General features: G+C 47.4%; 1 protein-coding gene across 1 annotated transcript in view; it reads left to right on the top strand.

The window, feature by feature from the left end:
* The window catches only part of LOC309415248 (regulator of G-protein signaling 7-binding protein-like), a gene marked incomplete at both ends in the record, with an annotated part of 79,410 nt that overhangs the window by 19,220 nt on the left and 38,773 nt on the right, over window positions 1–21,417 (top strand). The window lies entirely within an intron of this gene.

Here is a 21,417-nt window from a genome sequence, read left to right as displayed (position 1 = left end):
CTGTGAGAAAAGATGGGAGATGAAGGTGCAGCAAGGCTTCAGTGTAGAAAACAAATAGAAGAGTAATAAATAGTCTCAGAGGTTCAGTCTTTAACTCAGCAGGAAGAGCAATGTAGTGCATACGTATAGGATTTGGAATGGGAACCTAATTTAGTAGGAAGAAAATGTATCAGGAAGAAAAATATTTAGGGACAAGTATGTATTAAATCATCCCCAGTATTAAATAGTCAGGACGGTAGTGTATTGCTCAGAAATCACTGGTAGTCAGCAGATGGGACAAAGGCTCATTTAGTTCACTGCATTAGTTCAAAATGCACTGCACTGCACCGTGCGAACTCCTGGGTAACAGAACCAATTCCATCTTCCAAAGCTTGTTAAAGAAAGACTATTGCTTTCCTAGCCAGAGAGAATAATAACATTTAGCTAATTATGTTACTAGACTATAAATTTTCATTGCTAAAACTAGAGTTCTCAAAATAGCTAACTTCCACAGACTCACTTTTGCTTTGTACCTTTGTCTTTGGAACTGTGCTCTAATAGGCAGTTGGGACTTAAAGATACAAGGTATTAATATCTCCCTTCATAGATCTGCCTTTCATAACTGGGGGCCAGATTTAGTAAAGGGCAAACCTACCTAAAATCGAATTTAGCATTTACTTCTCTATGTCCAAAACAGCAATTCCAAAAACCCTGAAAGTTCTTTCTCAGTGTGCCCACCATTTCGGCAAAGCCACCGAGGCGAATGGCTCCAGAGCAGAGGATCGCACCGGGGGACCCTTCCTGAAGCAGCAAAACTACAAAGGCAAAAGCGCAAGGGAGAGAGAGGGTGCCCCAGCCCCCCCCGCCCCAAACAGGCAGAGCAGGCTCCTGATGGGCAGCAGCTCTGACTCTGCGTGGGCTGGGACAAGAGCAGCGGCGGCCAAATCCCCTCATGTACAAGAGCAGCCTGAGAGAGCGCAAGTGACCCGGAGCGCGGCGAACAGGGCGTGGCGCGTCAGTTTGCGTGGCAGTTAACAGGGTGGGCAAACAGGGCATAGAGCAGCAGTTTGTGCAGAGAAGGTGTGCGGGCAGGGTGCAGTCGTACCCCCCTGGCACTAGACGCCATCTTGACGAGTGGTCACGGCACTCCCAGAAGAGGCCCAGCTATGGTCTCCACTCGGCTGAAAGCTGTGGCCAGAAGGAATGTGGCGACCCAGGCAGAGCTCCCACTCAAGCATGCAGCTGTCCAGGTGTCCAGCTGCAAAGAGTGCCTGAGCCTGTCACTTGTGCTGGAGGCCAGCGGAGACAACACCTGTGTATGGTGTGACCAGGTAAATGATCTGCTCAGCCTGGTGGCAGAGCTGAAAGAGGAAGTGGAGAGGCTGAGGAGCATTAGGGAGTGTGAGAGGGAGATAGATTGGTGGAGCCACACCCGGCCATCCCTGAGGCAGGGGCAGCTGGTGGAGCCTCCACAAGCAGCAGAGGATCCCCTACCCTCTTGCTGCCAGGCAGAAGAAGGGGACCTAAGAGATGAGGGGAAATGGAAGCAGGTCCCTGCTCGGAGAGGCAGGCGAATCCCCTCCCGGCCTCCCTCACTGTCCCAGCTGCCCTTACGCAACAGGTATGGGGCTCTGGAACTTGAGGGACGGGAACATGAGTACCCTGATGAAGATCCATCCAGGGGGGTGCCTAGGGTGAGTCAGCCAGCCCCACGCATCAAGACATCCTCTGTTAAGAAAAAAAGGAGAGTAATTGTCGTAGGCGATTCCCTTCTGAGGGGTACAGAGGGCCCAATAAGCCGACTAGATCAAACCTGCAGGGAAGTCTGCTGCCTCCCTAGGGCCCGGGTGAGAGATGTTATTAGGAAACTCCCTGGTCTGGTATGGCCCACTGATTACTACCCCCTGTTGGTTATGCAGGTTGTCAGCGACGAGGTTGCACAAAGAAGTCTAAAAGCGATTAAAAGGAACTTCAGAGCGCTGGGGCGACTGGTTGAAGGGTCAGGAGCACAGACAGTGCTTTCCTCAATCCCTTCACTAGCAGGAAGGAACGTTGAAAGGAACAGGAAAACACACCCGGTTAACATGTGGCTCGGAGGCTGGTGCTGTCAGCAGAATTTTGGGTTTTTTGACCATGGGGAGGTTTACACGGCACCGGGCCTGCTGGCAGCTGATGGAGTGCAACTATCTCCAAAGGGGGAAAAGGATCCTCGCTTACGAGTTGGTGGGGCTCAGAGTAGAGGGCTTTAAACTAGATTTGAAGGGGGAAGGGAATAAAACCAGGCTCACTAGAGATGAACCTAGGGGTGGCATGCTGATGTTGGGGATGAAATCGATAGCCAAGCTCAAGTGCATCTCCACCAATGCACGCAGCATGGGCACCAAACAGGAGGAGCTGAAAGCCATTGTGCAGTGGGACAGCTATGACAGTCGCCATCACAGAAACCTGGTGGGATGACTCACAGGACTGGAGTGCTGCAATGGATGGCTATAAGCTCTTCAGAAGGGATAGGCAGGGAAGGAGAGGTGGTGGGGTGGCTCTGTATGTTAGGGAGTGTTTTGATTGTATAGAAATCAATGATTGTGAAGGCCAAGTAGAGTGCTTATGGGTAAGGATGAGGGGGAAGGCCAACAAGGCAGATATCTTGCTGGGAGTCTGTTATAGACCACCCAACCAGGATGAAGAGGCAGATGAAGCATTCTACAAGCAGCTGGCAGAAGTCTCACAATCGCTAGCCCTTGTTCTTGTGGGGGACTTCAATTTACCAGACATCTGCTGGAAGTATAACACAGCAGGGAAGAAACAGTCTAGGAGATTCCTGGAGTATGTCTAAGATACCAGCTGTGTTAGGAAGTTAAGTGAGCCTACAAGGGGAGGTGCCCCGCTTGACTTGCTGTTTACAAACAGAGAAGATCTGGTGGGAGATGTGATGGTCGGAGGACATCTTGGGTTTAGGGACCATGAAATGATAGAATTCTCTACTGTGAGCAAAGTAAGGAGAGGGGTCAGCAAAACTGCTACCATGGACTTCCGGAGGGCAGACTTTGGCCTGTTCAGGTCACTGGTTGAGAGAGTTCCTTGGGAGACAGTCCTGAAGGGCAAAAGGGTCCAGGAAGGCTGGACAGTCTTCAAGAAGGAAATCTTAAAGGCGCAGGAGCAGGCAGTCCCCATGTGCCGTAAGAAGGGCTGGCGGGGAAGATGACCGGCCTGACTGAACAGGGAGATTTTGCTGAGACTCAGGGAAAAGAGGAGAGTTTATCACCTCTGGAAGAAAGGGCAGGCAACTCAAGAAGAGTACAGGGATCTTGATAGGTCATGCAGAGACAAAATTAGAAAGGTAAAAGCCCAGCTAGAACTCAATCTGGCCACAGTTGTAAAGGATAACAAAAAATGTTTTTACATCTGTATTAACAACAAAAAGAGAGCCAAGGAGAATCTCCATCCCTTATTGAATGCTGGGGGGAACACTGTCACCAAGGATGAGGAAAAGCCTGGGGTACTTAATACCACCTTTGCCTCAGTCTTTAATAGCCAATCCAGGTATCCTCAGGGGATGCATCTCCCTGACCTGGAAGACAGGGATGGAGAGCAGAATAAACTCCCCATAATCCAGGAGGAAGCAGTTAATAACCTGCTCTGCCACCTGGACACCCACAAGTCTATGGGGCCTGATGGGATCCACCCAAGAGTACTGAGAGAGCTGGCGGAGGAGCTTGCCAAGCCACTCTCCATCATTTATCAGCGGTCCTGGTTAACAGGGGAGGTCCCAGAAGACTGGAGGCTTGCCAATGTGATGCCCATCTAGAAGAAGGGCTGGAAGGAAGATCCTGGGAACTACAGGCCTGTCAGCCTGACCTCGGTACTGGGGAAGATTATGGAGAGATTCATCTTGAGGGCACTCAACAGGGCATATGAAGGACAAACCAAGGGATCAGGCCCAGCCAGCATGGGTTCATGAAAGGCAGGTCCTGCTTGACTACCCTGATCTCTTTCTACGACCAGGTGCCCCACCTAGTGGTTGAGGGAGAGGCTGTGGATGTTGTCTACCTGGACTTTAGTAAAGCCTTTGACAGCGTCTCCCACAGCATTCTCCTGGAGAAGTTGGCAGCTCGTAGCTTAGACAGGTGTACTCTTCGCTGGGCAAAAAACTAGCTGGATGGCCGAGCCCAGAGAGTTGTGGTGAACGATGTTAAATCCGGCTGGCGGCCGGTCACAAGCGGTGTTCCCCAGGGCTCGGTTCTGGGACCGGTCTTGTTCAATATCTTTATTGATGATCTGGATGAGGGGATCGAGTGCTCCCTCAGTAAGTTTGCAGATGACACCAAGCTGGGTGGGAGTGTTGATCTGCTGGAGGGTAGGAGGGCTCTGCAGAGGGATCTGGACAGGCTGGATCGATGGGCAGAGGTCAGCTGTATGAGGTTTAATAAGGCCAAGTGCCGGGTCCTGCACTTTGGCCACAACAACCCCATGCAACGCTACAGGCTTGGGGAGGAGTGGCTGGAGAGCTGCCTGGTGGACAGGGACCTGGGGGTGCTGGTTGACAGCCGGCTGAATATGAGCCGGCAGTGTGCCCAGGTGGCCAAGAAGGCCAACAGCGTCCTGGCCTGCATCAGAAATAGTGTGGCCAGCAGGAATAGGGAAGTGATTGTGCCCCTGTACTTGGTGCTGGTGAGGCCGCACCTCAAGTACTGTGTTCAGTTTTGGGCCCCTCACTACAAGAAGGATGTTGAGGTGCTTGAGCGTGTCCAGAGAAGGGCAACGAAGGCGGTGAGGGGTCTGGAGGACAAGTCTTATGAGGAGCGGCTGAGGGAACTGGGGTTGTTCAGTCTGGAGAAGAGGAGGCTGAGGAGAGACCTTATCGCTCTCTACAACTACCTGAAAGGGGGTTGTGGCGACATGGGTGTTGGTCTCTTCTCCCAAGTAACTAGTGATAGGACGAGAGGAAATGGCCTCAAGTTGCGCCATGGGAGGTTTAGATTGGATATTGGGAAGAATTTCTTCACCGAAAGGGTGGTCAAGGATTGGAACAGGCTGCCCAGGGAGGTGGTGGAGTCACCATCTCTGGAAGTGTTCAAAAAACGTGTGGATGTGGCGCTTTAGGACATGATTTAGCGGTCATGGTGGTGTTGGGTTAACGGTTGGACTTGGTCTTGAAGGTCCTTTCCAACCTTAGTGATTCTGTGATTCTGTGAATTTTGGACTCCTCACAAAACGCAGTGGCACCTGCCCCTTTCTTTTAAACAAAAGCTGTAGGTGAGTCAACTTAGTTTCTAGACCACTTGCACCTACCTCCCATAAAAATGCCCTGACTTCCAGACTACAGATCGGGGGGAAGTGGGAGATAAAAGCAAGATAGACATTATCTTTGTCAGTCACTTATTTGCCCTTTGGTTCCATCTCACACTCAACCAGCACATTCACAGCACCTCCCAGTGCAGCACTGCTACTGCTGAGACGCTCAAGGACTGCACATACTGGGTAAGCCAGGCAGGTAAGCCTGCCTCTTACATGAAGGGTTCTCTAACAGAAGAGAAGCTGTGTCCCAGTCCAGCAGCCAGGGACTCTGCCCCATGCTCAAGGATCACCACAATTAGGCATATTCTCCTTGGCAGAAATAGAGCACTGTAGCTTTTCCTCTGTGATGTGACCTGAAACTGTGAGGTAATTGCAGGGAAGGAGGGGGCATATTGCCATCATCTGACCCAGCGGGCAGAGTATTATGCACAAGGGAGCAAAATGTCTGCAGCCTATTTGTGTTTCAAGCAGTGCCAGTGTGGGTAAACATTGAAGACTGTTAAGGAACTTCCTTGGAGGTAAGGAGAACTTGTATTCTAGTCCTTGCTCCCATGATTTTTTCTGTGTTTTAAGCAGATAAAACACCGAATCACAGAATCACTAAGGTTGGAAAGGACCTTCAAGATCAAGTCCAACCATTAACCCAACGCCACCATGTCCCCTAAACCATGTCCTGAAGCGCTACATCCACACGTTTTTTGAATACTTCCAGAGATGGTGACTCCACCACCTCCCTGGGCAGCCTGTTCCAATGCTTGACCACCCTCTCGGTGAAGAAATTTTTCCTAATATCCAATCTAAACCTCCCCTGGCGCAACTTGAGGCCATTTCCTCCAGAAGTTATCCTCCACACACTCCAGGAACCTCCTAGACTGTTTCCTCTGTGCCGTGTTATACTTCCAGCAGATGTCCAGTAGATTGAAGTCCCCTACAAGAACAAGGGCCAGCGAATGCGAGACTTCTGCCAGCCGCTTATAGAATGTCTCATCTGTCTCTCCGTCCTGGTTGGGTGGTCTGTAACAGACTCCCAGCAGGATATCTGCCTCCTTGGCCTTCCCCCTCGTCCTTACCCATAAGCACTCTACTTGGTCTTCACAATCATTGATTTCTATGCAATCAAAACACCCCCTAACATACAGAGCCACCCCACCGCCTCTCCTTCCCTGCCCATCCCTTCGGAAGAGCTTATAGCCATCCATTGCAGCACTCCAGTCATGAGAAGCATCCCACCATGTTTCTGTGATGGCAACTACATCATAGCTGTCCCGCTGCACAATGGCTTCCAGCTCCTCCTGTTTGGTGCCCATGCTGCGTGCATTGGTGTAGATGCACTTGAGCTGGGCTATCGATTTCACCCCCAACTCTGACTCCCCACCCCTAGGCTCATCTCTAGTGAGCCTGGTTTTATCTCCTTCCCCCTTTGAATCTAGTTTAAAGCCCTCTCGATGAGGCCTGCCAGCTCATAAGCAAGAATCCTTTTGCCCCTTGGAGACAGCTGCACTCCATCTGCTGTGAGGAGGCCCGGTGTCGTGTAAACCGTCCCATGGTCAAAAAAACCCAAAATTCTGATGACGGCACCAGCCCCTGAGCCATGTGTTGATCAGGCGTGCTTCCCTATTCTTTTCAGCGTTCTTCCCTGTCACTGAAGGGATTGATGAAAACACTGCCTGTGCTCCCGCTCCATCGACCAGTCGCCCCAGTGCTCTCAAGTCCTTTATGAACACATAAAGATGTAGGGGAGCAGAGATCCAGAACTCACATGAATGCTGAGTATTTTTCAGCATTCTTCATCTTTAGCCTGGTGGACTGTAAATTCATCTACACAGTACCTTGGTCTAGGGCTGGAGTAGGCTGCAGGTTTACAGTGGTTTGGCTTCCATTTTGACATGCCTTCTGCATTCAGCATTCCATTCTGGGTCCCAAACTCCAGCCTGGAAAAGGATACCAAAAAGTAAGGTGCTGCCGTATTTTAAGTCCTCTACTGGAACGCTCTGCTATGCATGAGCAGCATTCCACTATGGTTAAATTCCAGGGGGTTTGTTTCTCTAAATCTAACTTGGGAATAGTGGAGTATTCTGGCCGTAGGTGAGCCTATGTATCTGTAGCAATGGTTGAAATAACCACTCTGTTTTACACTCCTGTTTTGAGCTATATAAACCTTTTACATCACAAAACTGAAGTTAAGGAAAACAACATATGCAGGCAGAGAGATTTGTGGACTGAATTAGTTTGGCAGGGCCCCTTTAGAAATGCTGCAGCATCAGAGCTGACATTGTTCTGACAATTCAGTGTTTCTGCAAGCATTCTCTAACTTCATGCTTTCTTTTGCCCCATTTTTTCCTTCCTTCTGAATACCTGCTATCACAGTTGGACATAAAAAGCTTTTCAGACATCTTCTATGAAAGCAATTTTCTTAGGGAGTAATCAGCCAGAGGATCCAGCTGTTAGGTACATCTATAGAAACAGGAAATGTGGGGATTTTGAAAAGCCTACAAAACTTAAGTGTTGGCTCTTTTTTTTACAGTTGCTGTTACCTTTGCTTCACTCCAAATTTTCTCATACCCTCTTCTCCCTTGTTGTCATGCTTTTCTTCAGTGTTTCTGTTTCTTGCCTTTTTTTTACCCATAGCCCATCTCCAAACAGTAATGAAATTAATATAACATTTGCTGCTGTCACATTAACTATTTGGAAACTCTTCAAAGCAGACACCTGAATGTACTTTATATAATAACAAGCCCACTGGAATCCATTTTCCTTTAGATCTGGGCATGACTGTAATAAACATGATTAACAAGAATAATGAATGTCTTGAATATTTTTTTTTATGTTTTTGGGAAAAGTTTTGAAAATCTTTCATTCAACCTCTCCCTGATCCTTTAGGTGAATCACTTATTAAGGTACTTATTACCTCTGAAAAATACTGTGTATATTATTTAATGCTTTTACATCATATTTCAGCCTTTCAAGGGAAGACATAATATTCAAATATCCTATTTTATTATTGCTATAGTGTTTCCTAAATAAAGCATGTGAAAATTACATTTTTGTCATATTGTTTTCCTAAATTATCTCTTCAAAATTTTATTTTAAATGAACAATTTGCTGGAATTTTAGGCCCTAACATGTAACAGCACATAGCAACTCCTGTATATATCTTGGCATGTCACAAGTGGAATCAGTCAATAAGCTCTTCCTGAGCAAAAACCTGAGTGATACTAACTTATATCTGTAAATAGTGCTTTGTAAAGGGATTTAGAACTAAATTTTAAAAGGTATTTAAAAACTTACAAATGCAGCTTATTATGAGTCTTTCATGTCATGATAATGACCCCATGCCCACAAAAATTAGGGGCACCACAGAAGCTTACATGGGTTCAAAATTAATGTTAGACCAACCGAAAATATTTTTTTTTCATTTCAGTATTTCTGACAAAATGTCTGTCTTGGCAAAATTTTGCAAAAAACACATTTGTTGAAATATACTGAAGCTTCATGCTTAGCTTCACAGATGTGATTGAAAGTTGTGGTTGCACTGGTAAAGAACTGTCCCTATAACCAAGACAGTCAAGAAGAGCGCCTTTGTCCCATTTAGGCCCACTGCTTTGAGATCTGTCTCACCATCATATTTCGGTAATTTTCTTCTCTAGATTTCTACTGAAACACAGCTGTGGCCAAAGCTGAGAATTTAGTCAAGAGTTTTCAGTGCTTCTTTCCTGATCATTTTCTTAAATACTGTTTGTGGTGGGTTGACCCTGGCTGGATGCCAGGTGCTCACCAAAGCTTCTCTATCACTCCCCATCTGCAACTGGACAGGGGAGAGAAAATATAACTAAAGGCTTATGGGTTGAGATAAGGACAGGGAGAGATCACTCACCAGTTACCATCACTGGCAAAACAGACTCGACTTGGGAAATCAGTTTAATTTATTACCAGTCAAATCAGAGTAGGATAATGGGGAATAAAACCAAATCTTAAAACACCTTCCCCCTACCCCTCCCTTCTTCCCAGGCTCAACTTCACTCCTGATTTTCTCTACCTCCTCCCCCCGAGCAGCACGGGGGGATGGGGAATGGGGGTTGCGGTCAGTTCATCACATGTTGTCTCTGCTTCTCCTTCCTCCTCAGGGGGAGGACTCCTCACACTCTGCCCCTGCTCCAGCATGGGGTCCCTCCCACGGGAGACAGTCCTCCACAAACTTCTCCAACGTGAGTTCTTTCCACGGGCTGCAGTTCTTCACAAACTGCTCCAGCCTTGGTCCCTTCCACAGGGTGCAGTCCTTCAGGAACAGACTGCTCCAGTACAGATCTCTGTACATAGGCTGAGCAATGTGAGCCTATGTGCTGAGGGAGCAGTCCTTTCTTGCAGGTTGAAGAGCACCAGGGCCCCAAAGTCATGGGCATTCCAAAATCTGGGCATTTAATTTAGCTGCAGACCTACCCAAAGTAATGTGTGTACAGCCTTGCTATTCATTTTACATCGTTCAAGATGTGGAAATGAGTAGTATGTCTGTACAGCTGATAATACAGGATACTGGACGCTCAAGGAAGACTTTGTGGAGGCACCCTTGTTTCCGAAGGAGAAATAGTCATTTCAAAGAGGAAAAAAAAACACCAGTTCACAAAGTCAAGTGGAGACTAGAGCAGGTTTTAAAAAAAAAAAAAAAAAAAAATGCAAAGTTCTTTTTGCTTCCTGAACACATTTTATCAACAGATGGTTTTAAAAATTTCTTTCTCCATATATGAATTTAAATGATTCAGGAAGCTAATCTATTTCTTTTTTTCTTTGTTTTTTGGACACATTAAAGTTTTCTCACATTATCTCAGATGTGATTTTTAACTTAACTCCTCATACAGATTTGATCTGTGAAATATCTGGTGGAGCTGTGTGAGATACTTCTACTGACATTATACCACAATTTCTTTTTCACTTGGAAGACTTTTATGTGGAAGTATTTGGATTTTTTTTTTAAAAAAGATAAAAAAAAACTCCAGGGCATAAGAATGATGTGTTCAAAGCACTTCTAGAAGCATTTGATACATCCAGAATCCCAAATGTTACCTTATTCTGAGCAACCTAGTAATCATCTGCTTGGTGGACTGTTTTCCTTCCAGTTTAGAATTGTAGCAGTCACATTGCTTAACTACAAGAAAAAAAAAAGGATTATGAGAATGTATGGGTATTTTCAGTAATGCAATATGGATCTTATCCAAACCCCAGTGAAGCTAACAGAACTTTTCCCCTTAGTTTCAATAGTCCTTTTGTCATCTTTTTTGAGGAAATGCAATTACATTGTTCCTTATCGCTTCTCATTTTACACTCTCTTCACATCTGCTCTGTTTTTCTCATTTTGAAATATGGAAAACCAGAAATTTATGTTGCAAACAGATAACAGGTGTCCAGATCACACAGGTCTTGTTGGTCAGGATAAAGACAGACATTGCTTACCAACTACTGTCGCGGGCAAAACAGGCTTGATTAGTCAGTAGTTCCCAGGGTCCTCCTTGCTACACTTTTTAAAAATGGGTGCAATGTCACCCTTTGTCCAGTCTCCAGGGACTTCTCCTGACTGCCAGGACTTTTCAAATATCATGGAGACTAGCTTGGCAACTACATCAGCCAATTCTCTCAGGAGTCTGGGATGCATCTCATCAGGTCCCATAGACTTGTGCATGTTCAGGTTCCACAGGTGGTATTGAACCTCATCTTCTCTTACAGTGGGAGGGACTTTGTTCCTCCAGTCCCCATCTTGCAGTCCATCCCCTTGAGAGGTGTGGGAAGAGAGACTGCCAGTGAAGACTGAGGCAAAGAAGTCGTTGAGTACCTCAGTCTTCTCCTCATCCGTTGTTACCAGTCTGCCAGTCTTGCTCGTCAAGGGGGGTACGCTTTCTTTGGCCTTCCTTTTCTGGCTGACATACCTGTAGAAGCCCTTCTTATTATTCTTTGCATCCCTTGCCAAGTTCAGCTCCAGCCACGCCTTGGCCCTCCTGACCTCATCCCTACATAACCGGGCAGCATCCCTGTACTCATCCCAGGATACCTGTCCCTGCTGTGCATTTCCTTCTTGCCCTTTAGTTTGCCCAACAGGTTTTGACTCAGCCATGCTGCTCTCTTGCCTTCCTTTCCTGATTTCTTACACCTGGGGATCAAGAGTTCTTGTGCTCTATGGAAAGTGTCCTTAAAGATCTGCCAGCCCTGTTCTGCTCCCTTGTCCCTGAGGGCAGTTTCCCAGGGGGTCCTATTGACTTACTCCCTGAGCTTAAGAATGGGGAAATGTAACTGCAACAGATTCTAGATCTTTGACAAGTCCCAAGCAAGAGTCTAGTACTAGTCTTTCCTGGTCACGACAGTGCAGCAGCGCATTGAATTTTACCGATGTATTTGATTCACCGACCAGGAGAGACAGCTTAACCCTGTACTAACATTGCAGGGATCCTAACTATTGGAAGCCAGAATATACTGTTGATGTGTGAATTCATTACAAAGAGAATACCACCCAAATGTAACAACTCAGTTTAACTGAATTAGAAAAAAACCCATAGTTTTGCCCACTCTCTTAGTCCTAAAGCTTCTGATCTAAATAGAAGCAGTATTCAAATTGGCATCACTCAACGGTTTTTCAGTGTTGCTGTGAAACACAAACACTTCTTCCTTTCAGAGATGGAAGAAGTTGTTGTGGTTTAATCTGGCAGGTAGCTGAAACAACCACACAGCCATTAGCTCAAGTTCCCCCCTCACACCCCGCAACGGGATGGGGGAGACAATAGGGAAAAAAAAGGTAGAACTCATGGGTTGAGATAAAGACAGTTTAATAGGACAGGGAAAAAAAGAATAATAATGATAATAATAATGATAAAATAATATACAAAACAAGCGATGCACAGCACAATCACTCACCACCTGCTGACCGATGCCCAGTTAGTTCCTGAGCTGCGGCGCCTCCCCGGCCAACTCCCCCAGTTTATGTACTGAGCATGATGTCGTATGGTATGGAATATCCCTTTGGCCAGTTTGGGTCAGATGTCCTGGCTGTGTCCCCTCCCAGCTTCCCGTGCACCCCCCGCCTTCTCACTGGCAGGCCAGCATGAGAAGCTGAACAGTCCTTGACTGCATAGCGACAACTAAAAATGTCAGTATGTTATTGTCTTGGTTTAGCCCACCTCCGGGCTAAATGCTAGCAATTGCTCTATCCCCTGAAAACCCCCTCTCAGCTGAGAACGGGGAATCAGGGAAAGAAAGGAAACTCGTGGGTTGAAATACAAACAGATTTAATAAAACAATAAAACTAATATTAATACTAAAGCAATATAAAGTACACAGAGTTATACTCAGCCCAGATAGCGGTTGCGAGCTGGGCGATCCCAGCAGCGAACACTGGTCAGCGAACACTGCGAGCAACACAGCTCCAGCGCAGGGAGAGCAGGCCTCAGGAGCAGAGCGACGGGTGAGACCCTCCAGGGGTGGTAGCCATTGAGGGAGAGAGGGAGGGAGAGGGGGAGAGGGGGGGAGGGGGAGAGAGAGAGACATTTCCAGCAGACTCCCCAATTTATAGTGAGCGTGATGTTTATGGTATGGAATACTTCTGTTGGCCAGCCTGGGTCAGCTACCTTGGTCTCCGTTCCTCCTAGCTTTAGCACCTGGCTATCTCAAGACTGCTAGAGGCCTTGATCGCTATGGAAACCCGCACACCATGGCTGGCCATGAACTAAAACAAAGATTTTGTTCTCACAGTAATGGGTGCTGCAGTCTTCTCAGAAATGCAGCTTTCCTGAACAGAAAACTGATTTTATGATTCTATCCCAGCAAAACCAGGACAGTATTCCACCCCTTATTCTATACCATTTACGTCACACTCGAGTTACTTCTACTTTTCCCATCTCTCTCTCTATATATACACACACAGAGATATCATTCCATTAGTCTATGGGCCATCTCTCTAAAGAGTTCATTTAGTCCGAAATTGTGGGTTCATCTGTCAGAATAGTGTCTCAGGGTGGGAAAGATGGTGTGGCATTCACTCAGTCGGCAGATCAGGACCAAACCTCAATACGGTGTGACGAACGGGTGAAGTTGGGCGCAGCAGGATGATGTGTTATGCATCTGGGGCTTACAGCTGTTGTATCTGGTGCAGTCCATGTTCACAATCTATGGTAAAGATATTGATCTTGGGGAAATTACTGTAAGAGATAACTAAAGAAAGGATGGTAAGCAGTATCATACAACAACTGGCACCATACAGTTCAAATTACTGGCTATTCTCACCTAAAATTGATTGGATATTAGGAAAAATTTCTTCAGTGAGAGGGTGGTCAGGCATTGGAACAGGCTGCCCGGGGAGGTGGTGGAGTCACCATCTCTGGAAGTGTTCAAAAAACGTGTGGATGTGGCACTTCAGGACATGGTTTAGGGGACATGGTGGCGCTGGATTAATGGTTGGACTTGATGATCTTGAAGGTCATTTCCAACCTAGTGATTCTGTGATTCTGTGATTCTGTGAAAATCAAATCTCCTTGAGGTACACATTGGACTTCCCCATCCTCCTGCATCACCCACCAGGTGCACGCAGGTCCTTGAGCAAAAGCAGTCCCACGAAGGGGTTTGCATTTGCCCAAGGTGGGAATAACCCAGTTTGTTTTCCCCAACATATTTCTTACGTACACCACAGGGACTTTATCCCCTTCTACCATACGTAAAAGTTCTGATTGAGCAGAGCCAGCTCGATTGACAGATCCCCTGGTGTTAACCAACCAAGTGGCTTTTGCTAAATGTTCATCCCAATTTTTAAATGTCCCAGCATCCATTGCTTTCAGTGTAGCCTTTAATACTCCATTGCATCATGCGACTTTCCCAGCGGCTGGTGCTTGATAGGGGATGTGATATACCCACTCAATGCCATGCTCTTTGGCCCAGGTATCTATGAGGCTGTTTCGGAAATGAGTCCCGTTGTCAGACTCAATTCTTTCTGGGGTGCCGTGTCGCCACAAGACTTGCTTTTCAAGGCCCAGAATAGTGTTTCGGGTGGTGGCATGGGGCACAGAATAAGTTTCTAGCCATCCGGTGGTTGCCTCCACCATTGTGAGCACATGGCGCTTGCCTTGGCGGGTTCGTGGACGTGAGATATAGTTAATTTGCCAGGCCTCCCCATATTTATATTTCAACCATCGTCCTCCATACCACACAGTTTTCAACTGTTCAGCTTGTTTAATTGCAGCATGTTTCACATTCATGGATAACCTGTGCAATAGTGTCCATGGTCAAATCCACCCCTCGGTCATGAGTCCATCTATACATTGCATCTCTTCCTTGATGGCCTGAAGTGTCATGGGCCCACCGAGCTAAAAATAATTCACCCTTATGTTGCTGGTCCAGATCTACTTGAGACACCTTAACCTTAGCAGCCTGATCCACCTTCTGGTTGTTTCGATGTTCCTCAGTAGCCCAACTTTTAGGTACATGGGCATCTACGTGATGTACCTTTACAACCAGCTTCGCGAATCGGGCAGTGTTATCTTGCCACAATGAGGCAGCCCAAATGGGTTTGTCCCTGTGATGCCAATTGTTTTGCTTCCATTGCTATAACCACCTCCACAGGGCATTTGCCACCACCCATGAGTCAGTATAAAGATAAAGTACTGGCCATTTTTCCCATTCAGCAAGGTCTAAAGCCAGCTGGATGGCTTTCACCTCTGCAAACTGACTCGATTCACCTTGTCCTTCAGTAGCTTCTGCAACTTGTTATGTGGGACTCCACACAGCAGCTTTCCATCTTTGCTGCTTTCCTACAGTACGACAGGATCCATCAGTGAACAAAGCATGTTGCTTCTCATTCTCTGATAATCTATTATATGGTGAGGCCTCTTCAGCATGCATCACCTCCTCCTCTGGTGACACTCCAAAATCTTTGCCTTCCGGCCCGTCCATAATCACCTCCAAAATTCCTGGGCGATTGGGGTTCCCTATTCGAGATCAATGCGATCAATGTGACCCACTTCCTCCATGTGTCATCAGTTGCATGATGTGTGGAGGGGGTCTTCCCTTTAAACATCCATTTCAATACTGGCAGTCGGGGTGCCAGGAGGAGCTGTGCTTCAGTACCAATTACTTTTAAAGCATCTCGAACTCCTTCATATACTGCCAGTATCTCCTTTTCAGTTGGAGTACAGTAGGCCTCAGATCCCCTATATCTCTGACTCCAAAAGCCTAGGGGTCAACCTCGGGACTCCCCTGGTGCTTTCTGCCAGAGACTCCAGGTAGGGCCATTCTCTCCAGCTGCGGTCTAGAGGACATTTTTTACATCTTGTCCTGTCTGGACTGGCCCAAGGGCTACTGCATGAACTATTTCCTGCTTAATGAACTATTTCCTGTCTCCACAGCCACTACACCAAACTCCCACCAGTACCCCCTCGGGTCCTTGAAATACCCTCTCCTGAGGTAGTTCATGCCAAGAAAGCATGGAGCATCTGGGCCAGGTGCAATGGGGTGCTTTTGCCACTCATTCCCAGTGAGACTCACTTCAGCTTCCAATACAGTTAGCTGTTGGGATCCCCCTGTCACTCCAGAAATACGAATGGATTCTTTCCCTTTGTAGTTTGATGGGATTAGGGTACATTGTGCACCAGTGTTCACTAGAGCCTTATACTCACAGAATCACAGAATCACAGAATCACTAAGGTTGGAAAGGACCTTCAAGATCATCAAGTCCAACTGTTAACCCAACACCACCATGCCCGCTAAGCCATGTCCTGAAGCACCACATCCACATGTTTTTTGAACACTTCCAGTGATGGTGACTCGACCACCTCCCTGGGCAGCCTGTTCCAATGCCTGACCACTCTCTCAGTAAAGAAATCTTTCCTAATATCTAGTCTAAATCTCCCCTGTCACAACTTGAGGCCATTTCCTCTCTTCCTATTGCTAGTTACATGGGAGAAGAGACCAACACCCATGTCGCCACAACCCCCTTTCAGATAGTTGTAGAGAGCGATAAGGTCTCCCCTCAGCCTCCTCTCCTCCAGACTGAACAATCCTGCTTCCCTCAGCCGCTCCTCATAAGACTTGCGCTCCAGACCCCTCACCAGCTTCATTGCCCTTCTTTGGACATGCTCGAGCACCTCAACATCCTTCTTGTAGTGTGGGGCCCAAAACTGAACACAGGATTCAAGGTGCAGCCTCACCAGTGCCGAGTACAGGGGCACGATCACTTCCCTACTCCTGCTGGCCACACTATTTCTGATACAGGCCAGGATGCTGTTGGCCTTCTTGGCCACCTGGGCACACTGCTGGCTCATATTCAGCTGGCTGTCAACTAGCACCCCCAGGTCCTTTTCCACTGGGCAGGTCTCCAGCCACTCCTCCCCAAGCCTGTAGCGTTGCATGGGGTTGTTGTGGCCAAAGTGCAGGACCCGGCACTTGGCCTTATTAAACCTCATACAGCTGACCTCTGCCCATCGATCCAGCCTGTCCAGATGCCTCTGCAGAGCCCTCCTACATTCCAGCAGATCAACACTCCCACCCAGCTTGGTGTCATCTGCAAACTTACTGAGAGTGCACTCGATCCCCTCATCCAGATCATCTATAAAGATATTGAACAAGACCGGCCCCAGAACCGAGCCCTGGGGAACACCGCTTGTGACCGGCCGCCAGCCGGATTTAACATCGTTCACCACAACTCTCTGGGCTCGGCCATCCAGCCAGTTCTTACACAGCAAAGAGTACACCTGTCTAAGCCACGAGCCGCCAGTTTCTCCAGGAGAATGCTGTGGGAGACGCTGTCAAAGGCTTTACTAAAGTCCAGGTAGACAACGTCCACAGTCTTTCCCTCATCCACTAGGCGGGTCACCTGGTCATAGAAGGAGATCAGGTTGGTCAAGCAGGACCTGCCTTTCATGAACCCATGCTGGCTGGGCCCGATCCCTTGGTTGTCCTGCAGATGCCCTGTGAGCACCCTCAAAATGAACCTCTCCATGATCTTCCCCAGCATGGAGGTGAGGCTGACAGGCCTGTAGTTCCCGGGATCATCCTTCTGGTCTTTCTTGTAGATGGGTGTCACATTGGCAAGCCTCCAGTCTTCTGGGACCTCCCCTGTTAACCAGGACTGCTGATAAATGATGGAGAGTGGCTTGGCAAGCTCCTCCGCCAGCTCTCTCAGTACTCTCGGGTGGATCCCATCAAGCCCCATAGACTTGTGGGTGTCCAGGTGGCTTAACAGGTCCTTGACTGTTTCCTGCTGGATTATGAGGAGTTTATTGTGCTCTCCATCCCCATCTTCCAGCTCAGGGGGCTGAATGCCCTGAGGATACCTGGTCTGGCTATTAAAGACTGAGGCGAAGAAGGCATTAAGTACCTCAGCCTTGTCCTCGTCCTTGGTGATAATGTTCCCCACCATATCCAGTAAGGGATGGAAATTCTCCTTGCCTCTCTTTTTGTTGTTAATATATTTGTAGAAGCATTTTTTGTTATCCTTTACGACCATGGCCAGATTGAGCTCTAGCTGGGCTTTTGCCTTTCTAATTTTGTCCCTGCTTGACCTAACGAGATCCTTGTACTCTTCTTGAGTTGCCTTCCCCTTCTTCCAGAGGTGATAAACTCTCCTCTTTTCCCTGAGTCTCAGCAAAATCTCCCTGTTCAGTCAGGCCGGTCATCTTCCCCGCCAGCCCTTCTTACGGCACATGGGGACTGCCTGCTCCTGCGCCTTTAAGATTTCCTTCTTGAAGACTGTCCAGCCTTCCTGGACCCTTTTGCCCTTCAGCACAGTCTCCCAAGGGGCTCTCTCAACCAGTGACCTGAACAGGCCAAAGTCTGCCCTCTGGAAGTCCATGGTAGCAGTTTTGCTGACCCCCCTCCTTACTTTACTCAGAATTGAGAACTGTGGGTTTGACGTGCCAGGCCATCGAATCCACACGGTCCAATAAACCCGGTTGTCCCTCTCCTGCACCTGGCTGGAGGCAGGGCCCTCTCATTTTGAGAACGGTGCCTGACATCGGTATATGGGTTTGAGTGCGTCATGTGGATTCGACCCCCATCCCCCTTATTCACGTCCTGTAAATAGGGATCTGAAGCCCATATGCGCCGTCTGGTGAGCTGCCCGCTGGAAACTGGAGCAGCAATTTTCCTGGAAAAACCCACTGATACATTTATGTACTTTCTGGTGGGTTATTGATTACATGATTAGTTTAACTCTTGTACAGATTTCTTTAGCCTAATAACTGTGTGATCATGTTTAACATCCTACTCTCATAGTTCTTAGGCTATACTTGCCTCAGTGCTAACCAAGAGGCCTCATGAAATCAAAACAAAGAAGAGTTAAGAGCAAGGACTGAGAGGTTAATGAGTACAGAGAAGATATCTTAACCTTGAGAATAGAAACATCCTAGCAGGAGTGCTCAAACAAGGATGATAAGAAAGAATCGCTTGGCTGGACAACAGAAGGGGCAAACATCCAAGGAGAAGAAACTATCCTCAGGAGACCCGTGACCATAAAAGGGAAAAAGGAGTAGGGGGCTAACTCCCCAAATGACCACCGACGACCACCCGAGACCCCCGTGCATGTGTAGCATAGTTTTGCAATGCCAGCATTATGTAAATGTAGTAGATAGGCAGGGAGGTGGAGGTTTCTCGGAAAATGTGTGAATATTCATGTCTTTAAGGTATATAAAGGATGAACTTTTGTTTCAGGGCATGCACGTTAGGTGGAGTGAACCCCCATGCATCCAGCGCTGCAATAAAGAATGCCTGCCTTCTAAAACTTCAAACTAAGTGTTAGAGGGTTTTCTTGCCGACTTTTTCGGTAACATTTTGGCGACCTAGATGGGACTGTGCTTTTGAATTTCAATGGTTCCTGGGATCGTGGGACCTCCAGCCGGCACCGAGGAATTCTCGAGGAGAACCTCCGATCCCCAGACTGAAGAATTCTAAGCCAAGGCCCCTGGTTGGTAAGTTTCAAAGGCATTCTTTCTGTAATTTCTGGTCTCCTGCCCATAAGACGCAGCGAAAGCTCTGCAGGGTTGGGTTGTAAAGGTACCTATCTGTCTGTATAAGGGGATTGAATCCCCCTCTGTCTGTATAAGGGGTTCAAGTCCCCACCTGGAAAATAAAGGATCCTGGTCCCATCTGTATAAGGGGTTCGAGTCCCCATCTGGAAATGGGTCTGGTTAATTGTGATCTGACATTTGGCTATTGAATTTTGGATATCGATTATTGATTTGTCATTTTAACAATTGTGGTCTGATGTTTGGTTACTGAATTCTGGCTATTGATTATTGGTTTGGGTTTTTTTGGCAATTGTTTTATGGTGAAATGGGAGTTGCATCATCACAGGGTGGTATTCTTAAGAAATCCCCGTTGGGGTGTATGTTGAAACACTGGAAACAGATTGCAGGATCTCCGGGCGGAACTACAAGAAGAAAATATTATAATCAATGGTGGCCTTTGTGTAAGTTGGATGATGGGGAGAAGTGGCCTCAGAATGGAACTTTGAATTATAATGTTTAAAAAAAAAAAACAAAAAACAAAAGGGAAAGTAAGTGGGATGAGGTTTACAAAGGTGTTTGAAAGTTTCGGAACAGGAGGAAGAAAATATTGGTGGAGGAATAAGATTAGAAAGAGGTGAAGTAGAGAAAAGTGAGAGGAATGATGACTAGGGAGTATAGGTGCTGAGGGTTTTAGCCCGATTGCAGGGCGAACAAGAGCTAAGAATACAGGAGAAGTTATATAAGCTCCCCTGTGTGAAGCAGTGGGAAGTGATGGGCCAATTACAGTTAAAGTGCTCTTTTAAAATAGCTGCAGGAAATTACCGAAATGATCCGGATCGCACAGAGAGTGCATTTGAAATGATGATCAGAACTCAGGATCCTGACTGGAAAGATATTGAAGCAATAATGGCTGTGTTGTTCGATAGTACTGAAAGAGGAATGATCCACAGGGCTGCCCGAACACAAGTGGAGGTTCAGTTAGCATCAGGGACTCTCCCTGGGACAGTGGAATATCACTTTCCCTCAGAAGATCCCCACAGGGATCCCAACAGAAGTGGATCCCAACAGCTTTTAACCCAATATCAGAAATGGATTTTGCTGGCAGGCCAGCACAAGAAGCTGGACTGTCCTTGACTGCTCAGCAACAACCCAAAACATCAGCACATTATCAACAGTTCCTCATCCCAAATCCAAAACACAGTCTCACACTAGCTTCTGTGAAGAAAACCAGCTCTATCCTGGCTGAAACCAGAACAGTATATAAATAATTCACCCCCTCATGGATGGGGATCAGGGAGTCTCTGTTGGTGCGATATTGCTGTTGGTGCACTGTTGTGGTAGCGATCGGCACCTGTTGTTCTTTGACCCTGAGCAACCCCACCACAGAAGGGTCCTCTGAGAGACCAGGCAAGGTGGACAGCTGTTTAATTTCTTCCGTCTCCAAGGCAGCTATACCAAAAGCCCACCGGTACCCTTTTGGGTCCTTGAAATACCCTCTCCTGAGGTAGTCTATGCCCAGGATGCATGGAGCCTCTGGGCCAGTCACAATGGGGTGCTTCTGCCACTCATTCCCAGTTAGGCTCACTTCAGCCTCCAGCACAGTCAGCTGTTGGGATCCCCCTGTCACTCCGGAAATACAGATGGGTTCTGCCCCTATATGGCTTGATGGCATCAGGGTACATTGTGCACTGGTGTCCACTAAAGCCTTATATTCCTGTGGGTCTGATGTGCCAGGCCATCTAATCCACACAGTCCAATAAACTCAGTTGTCCCTCTCCTGCGTCTGGCTGGAGGCAGGGCCCCTCTAGTCCTGCTCATAGTACTCGTTACCCACTTCTTGTAAATATGAATCAGAAGTCCCTTCAAGAGGATCAGAGGTGAGATCAGCTCTTCTATTCTTTCTGGGAAGCTGCCCACTGGAAAGTGGAGCGACGATTTTTCTGGAGGAACCTGAACCCCCTTTTGTAATTGTTTTTCCTTGCAGCTCGTGTACTCGTGCCTCTAGGGTCGAGGTAGGTTTTCCATCCCACCTCCTCATGTCCTCTCCGTAGTCACGCAATTGAAACCACAGGGTGGCTCGTGGTGTGTATCCTCTATATCCTCTCTCTTGAGTAGAAGAACGCTTACTCCTAATAGCTGAGATACTGGCCCATACGGGTGGAGGGAAGGTCATATC

The sequence above is a fragment of the Phaethon aethereus genome, assembly GCF_964289735.1.
Source record: "Phaethon aethereus genome assembly, chromosome: W".
In the NCBI taxonomy this organism is placed as follows: domain Eukaryota; kingdom Metazoa; phylum Chordata; class Aves; order Phaethontiformes; family Phaethontidae; genus Phaethon; species Phaethon aethereus.
The sequence above is the reverse complement of the archived record's forward strand: the minus strand, read 5'-3'. Positions and strand labels throughout refer to the sequence as shown.